This window comes from Amblyomma mixtum, chromosome 5 (assembly GCF_055824585.1).
Source record: "Amblyomma mixtum isolate Tamu chromosome 5, ASM5582458v1, whole genome shotgun sequence".
Classification (NCBI taxonomy): Eukaryota; Metazoa; Arthropoda; class Arachnida; order Ixodida; family Ixodidae; genus Amblyomma; species Amblyomma mixtum.
The window spans coordinates 21,375,473-21,384,447 of record NC_143016.1 but is presented as its reverse complement, the minus strand read 5'-3'; the positions used below and the strand labels follow the sequence as shown (position 1 = coordinate 21,384,447).

Genomic DNA, 8,975 nt, shown 5'->3' with positions numbered 1-8,975 from the left:
TATATTGTTTTTTCTTGCAGCCGATCCAGGCTGCTCTGAGTTGTTGTGCTTCGCTGTGCGGCACAGAAATGTTTAATATGTTTCATTCGCCTGCTGTGTTCAGTTTGCCGCTGCAATAATTGATAATGCTGCCTCAAGCATAGCGTGACGAAAGGAGTTGATCTCAAGCCGCCAAGCACATCTATGCCATCGAGAAGCTTTCGGCTGCTTAACCCAAGCCAAGCGTTTTGAGGTAATTACTCGTCATAAGTTGACTGCATTCGAGCTTAACTTTCCATATTCTGGGGCTCCTTTTGTTCTAGCTTAGCTCGAGCTGTATAATTACGTTTCGAACTGTGTGTTTGCAAAGATATTTGTGCACAGTATGCGCGCTTCAACCGCGCTGTCCAACGTTCAAGCGACTTGCGCTACTGCGCTCTTTTGTTAGTCCCTTGCGTCTTGAGGTTGTTTTCGACTCTCTAGCAAGGAGCCGTAAGTTCTCAAACACGTTTAAAACTGGCCAGAATGTGCCGTTTATATGCACACCTTGTACGCTACAGCTGAGTACCTAATCGTGTGTACAGATGTATACAAGTCTCGGTCATCCTCATAAAATAGGTGATCTCATCGTTCTGCCATGTTGTGAGCGTTAAATTTTTTTTTTTTAGAACGCGTGTGTTTAAATCGCTGAGATAAGATTATTTGTGACCTTATAGGTCAGTGGTACAGCCGGGATGCTTTTTACAATGAGAATGAGCAGCTTCTGAGTGAGGAGCCAAAATTGGGCGTGGAAGTGACAGACAGGCGTCCTTTGATGTGGCCGGTTTTTGCTCAGCTGTTTTGAACAGTGCGGCAGTGCTGTAGAGGAAGGCTCATAATTTAGGTATTCAATTGTTCTTCGTCGCTGCGGCCAGTTTTCAGGGCTTTTACTCCTTCCATTTAATGAATACTGTAGGGCTGACATGGTACTAGTGTGCTTTTGATCGTGTACTGTACATTTCCTTTTCGTCTGTCGCTGGTTGCGCGCAGAGTTAATAAAGGTAAAGTAAGTTATGTAAAGTTAAGTAAAAAACCTTGCTTCCTAATTCACAACGGGTATTTGCCACTGCTGTCTGCACGTTAATATAGGTCTCCAGGTTATCAACTCGTATTTAACCTGCAGGGATGTGACTACCAGCAAGAATCGTGTGCGCGCTGGAAATTGACCCGTGTCTGTGAAATCGCCGCATTCATTCTTTATTTATTGCTTTTCTTCCATGCATCCATTTCAGTCCACCAAATGTATAATGCTGTGCCAACATGCACCGAGACAGTGCGATATCTAATGCCTTGCATTTGCGAACTGTTCTGGAAATGCTTCGTACCTCTTGCTCATTTAGGTTGTGGCTGTAAATGTACAGGCGTTGTCAAATATTTACAGGCCATGAGGTCTGCATGGTGTGGCTTGGTTTTGCGTCACCAGCACCCTGAATTTTCCGAGAAATGGGGGAGACTGTTGACCTCACTCTTTCAGAGATCGTGACTCCCATGGTTGCACAAAAGTTCTGCTGCCCGACCCAGTAGTAGCCATACCGGGGCATAGCCATACTGGGGGTGCAGTACACCACAAATGGTGTACTGCACTTCTTCATTAAAGTCCCCGTGAAAATTTGCATTGTGCACTCAGCCCTTATGCTCAGCAGCACCTGCGTGCTGTCATGCATTTGGAAATCTGTTCTTACTGGTGAAGTTTTGTTTGAATATGAAATGGCTTAAAAAGCCATGGTGATGTACTGAGCACGAGCTTATAGGCTTTCTTGAGAAGGAAAAAAAAAAGTGGAATGTGAGGTTGTTGGCTGAGTGACCACAATAAACCACTGAAGTAAGTGTAAAGCATAAAATTCTGCAAAGCAACAAGTGCAGAAGCCCTTTCAAAGTGCAGAAGCCCTTTTAAAGTGCGCATTAGCTAACAATCATCATCAGCAGCATCATCAAGCATGCGAAACAGCACTTTTGTTTAAACGGTTAACTGAAACATTGTCAAGCAAAACTTCCTAGAAGCACAGCTCGATTATTTATACATGTTTGGTTTTAGGGGGGTTTAACGTCCCAAAGCGACTCAAGCTGTGAGGGACACCGTAGTGAAGGGCTCCGGAAATTTCGACCACCTGAGGTTCTTTAAGGCGCGCTGACATCGCACAGTACACAGGTCTCTAGAATTTCGCCTCCAACGAAATTTGACCACCGTGGCCGGGATCGAACCCACATCTTTCGGGTCAGCAGCAGAGCGCCATAACCACTGAGTCACCGCGGCAGCTATATATACATGTGGAATTATCGTTAATGCTTGTTCACTACAGGTGTGCATCATGTATCATAGTTATAGCGCAAAGGAAGTGATGCCTTGTGGTTGAGCTCCTAAAATCGCTAAGGATAACTGGCTTGGCTGTTACATGTATCCACCAGTATCAAATGGTCATGAAGAAACCCATCATCATTCAGTCCACAAGAAAAATGTCACTGCCCTTACAATGGAATGTAACTTATCGCAAAACCACAGAGTGGGACGAACTATACTAGGATACAACTTTAAGAAACAGCAGTTGGTAATACTGGGTTGTGTTCCACGCTGTCCCATATTTCTCCAGTGGCCAATCAGAACAGCAAATTAAGTCGGCTTTTGGTTAGGCTATATTAAACAAGCCAATCATCAAAATTCTGGAGCTTGGGATTTTTTTCTTGTGATTAGCTTCTTGTTTAGGTAGCAAGAGAGCTTTTAACTACGGTCTACTTTTTTTGTCGTGGATGAATGGGCAGAGCTTCACTGCAGATTTAAGTTGTATCCGGCTATAGCAGTTAGTGCTTTTAAAGGAACTTTTAAACTAAGTTTAAAATGCCAACAGAACTTGATTGTGTACGTTTCTATTGCTTTATCTTTTCAGTAGAGAGACTTGAAAGCAATATGTTGATCTCATAGTACACTTAAATGGGGGATATATTACAGCATGCCTATTGATTGATTGATTACAAACATCTTTATTTATTCAGTATTCTCAGAACATGTGGGTGGGCCGCCTAGTCCGGTAGTCCACTGGCTGCTGCTGCTGCGCTGGCCCTCCCCACCAGCCAGTGCTGATGGTCAGGATGATTGCTGAGCAGAATAGCCTCCCACTGCTCCTCCGAGGGGTTGGGAATGGGGTCAACTAAGGGATTATATTGGCCTGCCCACACCATATGGTAGAGGTTAGCTACCTCTCCACAGTGTGGGCACTGCGGAGAGTATAGTGTAAGGTACCACAGGTGTAATTTAGCTGGTGTTGGGTATGTGTTGGTTTGTAGTCTCCTAAGGGTGTTCTCTTCTAACTTGTTGAGGGATTTGTGTGGTGTTGGGTACTCCTTTCTGGCTGTTTTGTATGGCGCAAGATTGTCAGCATACACTGCTAAACCTATTAGGTCGCGGCACCCTTCATGGTCATCAGGGGGAGACGCCCGGTATAGAAGAGCTCGGGCATGCCTGTGGGCGGCTTCGTTTCCTCCTGGTAGTTCCAGGTGACCGGGGAACCAGATGACTGAGACCTGGTTGGGTGGATGCTTAGTCAGCAATGACAACCCTGACTGGTGAATTAATCCGTTATTGAAGTTGCGACAGGCGTTCTGGGAATTAGTGAGCACAACGGCGTTGGGGTTAGATGCTACAGCTAATGCAATAGCTGCCTCCTCTGCGTGAGTGGGGTTAGATGTTTTCACCGAGGCGCAGTTCACCATCGACCCTGAAGGCGTTGAGACCACAATAGTCATGACTCCATTCTTTGGTCCTGCTGCGTCCACGTAAAGGGTGTTAATTTGCTTGTCCCATTTCTTCTGCAGGGCTTCACCTAAACATGCTTGTGATGCAGTCCTGTTCACTAAGACGAGCACGCGCCTTGTCGCAAACGTGTTACACATTATAAAAATGGTCTAAAGTTGCATACCGGGTTTTGTATGCTTGAGTGCAATGATTAATATACTCAGTGCACATAAGGTGTTAGTGCTTCTATCAAGAGCTGTATACGCTTCATGTGTTGGTATGGTGGTCCCAGCAGCGATCAGTCGCCAGCGCCACCTCATGGCACTGCCTGCATTAACTGGATGCCCAGTGCGTTCACGTCAACCCGGCCACATAGCATCGCTGTGAAAATGGCACCGCGAGCGAGTCAGTGCCTTATTTTCTGTGGATTTCAATGCATTGAAGGCTTTAATTGACATGTATTTTAAGAAAAAAAGCTTGAGAAGTGGACATGGCTGCATGCAAGCAATCAATCATGTACGGTGTTTAAGAGGAAGCAGTCGGCGCAACGAGGCCATCCATCATCGTCAAGTGTGTGGCTTAGTTTAAAAAAAATTCAGCAGACACACTAAAGACTGCTTACGTTCGGGAATGTAAAAGCATTACTGTCCCTGGGTGCATTGACACCCACCTACCCATATACACACGCGCTCGTACTGAACCACCCGGAACGCAGTACGACGAATGGTTGGGATGAACGGTTGCGACGAATGGTTGCATCACGATTTTGATACGAAAATTGGTTTTTGAGGAAAGGAAATAGTGCAGCAACTGTCTCACATCTTGGTGGACGCCTCAACCAGACCTTAAGGCGGGGGTACCACGGCGGCCATCTTGGACAAGACGTTAGTTCAACCACCAGGGCGGCTCCACTTGTCTGTGGAAGCGAAAAAGCGCTCCTCCGAGACGGTCTGATCCTCCTCTCTGCGTTACCTTGACCTCCTCTCGCTCGCATGGTGGCAGAAGGAGGCGGTTAGTCACGGAGGGGGGATAGACGCCCCGACAATGACGACCGACCGCGCTCGAACGTGTTTGGCACACTCGTACTGCTTCTTTCGCCCCCACGCACCCCTTTACCGGCCCTGCCATGGTGCCTGGCGATTCTGTTTTAGGAGGTACTATTTCGTATGTGACCTTTTGCGGGGCTAGTTGATGTGACATTGTGTTCAGTTGGAGTCAGCGCCCGTCCTGTCCGTCTTTCTGTGTGTTTTGTGTAGAATTTAGCGCTGTGTTTACTTTCCTGAACACAAAGTCTCTATATCTTTGACATTTACAGAAATTATATTTTGTTTCCATTTTTTCCAGAATTGTACACGTTGTTTTGTAGTTATTCTTTTCTCACGACCCTGAAAAATATTTTGATGACTAGCAGCGGCAGCCACGGCAAACAATATTACAAAATAAAGCTTCGTAGGTTCCACTGGCATCCATAACAAAGGGCCACAAGACATCTATGGGCTATGGCCTTCGTAAAACTATGGATGATGTCGAAATGAATGCAGCGGAATAGTAGATGACCTCTTGGTTTCAAAGGGCGGTTGCCATGTGTGTTGTCACAGCCTTTTCTGCTGTCAAAGGCGCGTGGCGCGTAGCTTGTGTGCTATTGATTCCCGTTCGCCATGCAAACGTTTATTTCGCAATTCCAGGAAAAACACCTGGAGGGAAACATCAACCCGAGATTTCGAAGCATGGCGAGTGTTTTTATTGTTTACTCACACACTGCCAGTGCTATGTAGAATCCTAAGAGAAAGCTGATATGGTAACAGTAAATAAGAGAAAAGTGGCAGAATAAGGCGTATCAGAAAGGTACAAACATATTGCGTTCAAGTCGTTGGGTCAGTACCTGCGGAGAGGAAAAGAAAGCAATATCACAGTGTGTTAGCCCCCTTCATCTCCCACCCGTTCCCGATAATAGCTTGGGAGAGGTAGTCTGTGACGTTGAGATGCGTTTCAAGTAATGCTGAATTTTTTTTTTCCGCCCGCGCATCCATGCATGATAACAAAAATCCCGAAAGCGCTTACGGCCGCAGCCGGCAACATTCTTTTCGTTCACTTTTTATTGTCAAATAAACTACTACCACCACCAAGGTTCGAAAAACGAAAAGGAAACACTGCCTGTGAAACTTCGACTGGAGACTGCGGGACATAGCTGGCAAGAGCTAATAAGTACTCATTACAATCGCGTCGAGTTTCTCTCTACTGTGGCCTTAGCATAGCATTTCCATCCATTCATTGGAACTGCATTTTGTTGCCACACGAGGCAACGTTCCTGCTTTTCTGATATCTTTAGTGATCAGCACGAAATTCTGATAATTCCAACAGTTCTGATTCCCTGCTGTCTTGTGAACACGGATGTGAGCGTGCGGCAGCATCTGTCTAGAAAATAAGCGATCGAATGTGGATATTGCACTACCCCCCAACCCCCTCCCATCTTTTTGTACTGGCACTGTTTGTGTATTAAATTTGTATATTACAAGGCTAATTTTTTCTCCATTCCGGGGAATGCGGGAAGTCAGAGCTATACGCACCGTGGTAGTCCTCTAGCTGATGTCCGCAAAATCAGCGGACTTTTGCTTTCACGTCACTTTTCAACTGAAATCGCTTCTGCTGCTCTGTTTCGTGTTTGCTCTAGCATAAGAAAACATTTTGTGCTCACGCTGAGGTCTCGGGCAAATCGATCCTTGCACAATAAGTGAATTTCGGTGATAGGTAGCGGAAATTCGCAGATCTGGCCTCCCAGTGGTCTGCATTGTCCAGGAGCCGATGCGAAATATATGGCGGCGTTTCAGGATAGCGCTTCTCAACCGATGAGCCATAGCGCGAGGCAGGGGTGCAAGATCGTGTCTTCGCCCTAGGATAATCATCTCTGGCCGCCTCCTCTCTCGCTACTCGCAGCGTTCCCTGTGCTCCTTCTAACACGGAGCGCCCGGCAGCTCTCTCGCTGAAAAAAAAAAAAAAATTCTTTTAGAATAGCTGTGGAAACTGCGCAACGGAACCGGTTGTCAGAGCGTCAGCCAACACAGGGTATTCGTCCCGTGGATACATGAGCCGGACAGAAGTCGAGTTGAGTCCGCATTTTGAGGGAATGTGAAAAAAAAAAATCGAGGAAGAGAGTAGAGGAGTCTCGGTTTTCCTTCTCAAAAGTTGCTCTTTCGAATACTCAGCTCGACCTGCGCTCTGATCGCAATTCTTTTGATCGTGATAGTACGTTCAAAAAGCGCTTGAGTAAGAGGCCTCAAGGGTCCAACTGCAGTCCAACTGCAAATTTTGCAGTAACACTTATTTCGTCTATCGTGTTCAAAAAACTGCGCGAAAAAATACCCTGGAAGCGAGAAATAAATACGCCAACTGGCAGTATGGTTTTATTTTTTTACTTTTTCGCGAAGTGTTGCAGTCACCTGATGCGCTAACCCCTGCGCCTTGGCAGCGACACGCGGTACGCCGGAGTCTCTAACGTCATGTGCGAGCCATCTTGGGCCGGCACAGCAGCATACTCGACATTCGTAGCGGCAACTATTTTTCTGAAGAAACATGCCTGTTCCAAAAGAAACAACAGTGGAGCGAAGGCATAAGTCTAAACAGATCATATCAACATTTTGAAAAAATAACATAATCTACCAACCACGCGCACAGATGTCGAACCTGCTTCTTCAGCCACACCTGACTGTATAGTTGTTATAAAGGTTATTCACGTGACAAAAGCGTGATAAGCCACTTGCCCAGAAAATTTGATAATGGCATCCACTCCAGAGGCACACGAGGGGCATAGTTTGTCAGTACCCTCCAGTTGATGCCTTATGAGCACTGTTAGGGCACCCCTGTTGGCACCGTCATTTTTTGTACGATGTGCACGTTGATCGGCTACCGGGATACAGGGTTGCCACAAACGAGCCTCCTAGAGCCCTCAAATCCTCAATAGTCCTGGAAGCCAGGCTAGTCGAGGAAGACTGCATACTACATGTCTACTCGAAACGCAAAGCTCAACTTAGCAACTAATTTCTCATGATGAGAGCTGTGCCCGCTTCAGCACTCCTGCGTAACACAAAAACTGCAGCAACTAAAACTCTTTATTATGAGAAATAAATAACCATCCAAAAATATAAAAACCGGAAAAGAGAAACAGACAATAAAGTGGCTGGACTACCAATTGTTTATTCGCAAGTCTGGGGCTCAAATATATACAGGGCACTCAGTCACACGATCCGCGCACAACTGCTATCACATCAACCCTCCTTCGTGGAATCACAGTTTGCAACGACTTCAGCATCTTCAATCTGACCGTCGATCTCCAAGTTCCGGTTTCCTGCTTATTGTACAAAAGTATCTTTGCAGAAGCAGCGTCAGAAAATCATGGCAAAATACAGTGATATACAATAAATCGCCAAAAAGAAACAACAAAAGCGACAGAACGCTTTCAGCGCATAACAATAAATCCATAACACGCAGAAAGGACTTCTTTATTAGAAGTCATTTGCTATCAAGGCCTGGTGATTATGAAAAAAACATATAATGAATGCGGGTTACTTATTTCGAAGAGCAGCAGAACAATCACTACAACATGCGGCTCCTTTGCAATGAGAAAAGCCCCAAAGAACCTCGCGCGCTGTCTTATTCGCGACTCCTGCCAAGAACCTTGATGCTGTCAAGCGCCGGCTCACATTTCCACTCTGCGCAGTGAAGAGGTAAATTAGATCCAGTTCCCTTTTCTAGCGATTTTGAGTGCTCTCATGCTGCGAATTTCATACACCACACCAACTGCACAATCCGCAAAGCATTCACCATGCCTCTTTCCGCACTGGTGCTTTTTCTACGCCCATTACGTGTGCACAAACCGCTGAGCTGTCTCGTGGCCGAGAAAGGTTGCAAGCCGGCACGAAGGTACGGAAGTAGTCTGCATGAAAAATAAGCGGAGGCGTTCTACTCCAAGACTATTCTGTGGCGGAGCGACAGCGTGTCGTCAGCAATGTACCATGTATTGAAGGAGACTGATCTTTGTCACTGCGCAGTGGCAAGTGGGCTGGTCATTGTTCGGGCTCTGGTACGAAGTGGCGAAGGAAAGCAGTCGGGGCGATGGTCAGTCAAGAAAGCTTTTTATGCGCTGATTATGGGGTAAACCACTCCTGCCGTCACGAGCGCAAAGCCAGTTTCTTTTCATTTCCTGCCTAGCCTCTGCTGCCTTGCTACAGAAGGT

The 8,975-nt window shown here is 46.2% G+C and overlaps 1 protein-coding gene across 1 annotated transcript in view; it reads left to right on the top strand.

Annotated features, from left to right (window-relative positions):
• The first annotated feature begins 10 nt into the window (after window positions 1-10).
• Window positions 11-8,975, top strand: part of LOC149341478 (semaphorin-2A-like) — a 96,057-nt gene continuing 87,092 nt past the window's right edge. The window contains exon 1 of the mRNA XM_089543585.1: window positions 11-232. The gene's annotated coding sequence lies outside the window, so the exon portion shown is untranslated. The remainder of the gene's footprint in view (window positions 233-8,975) is intronic.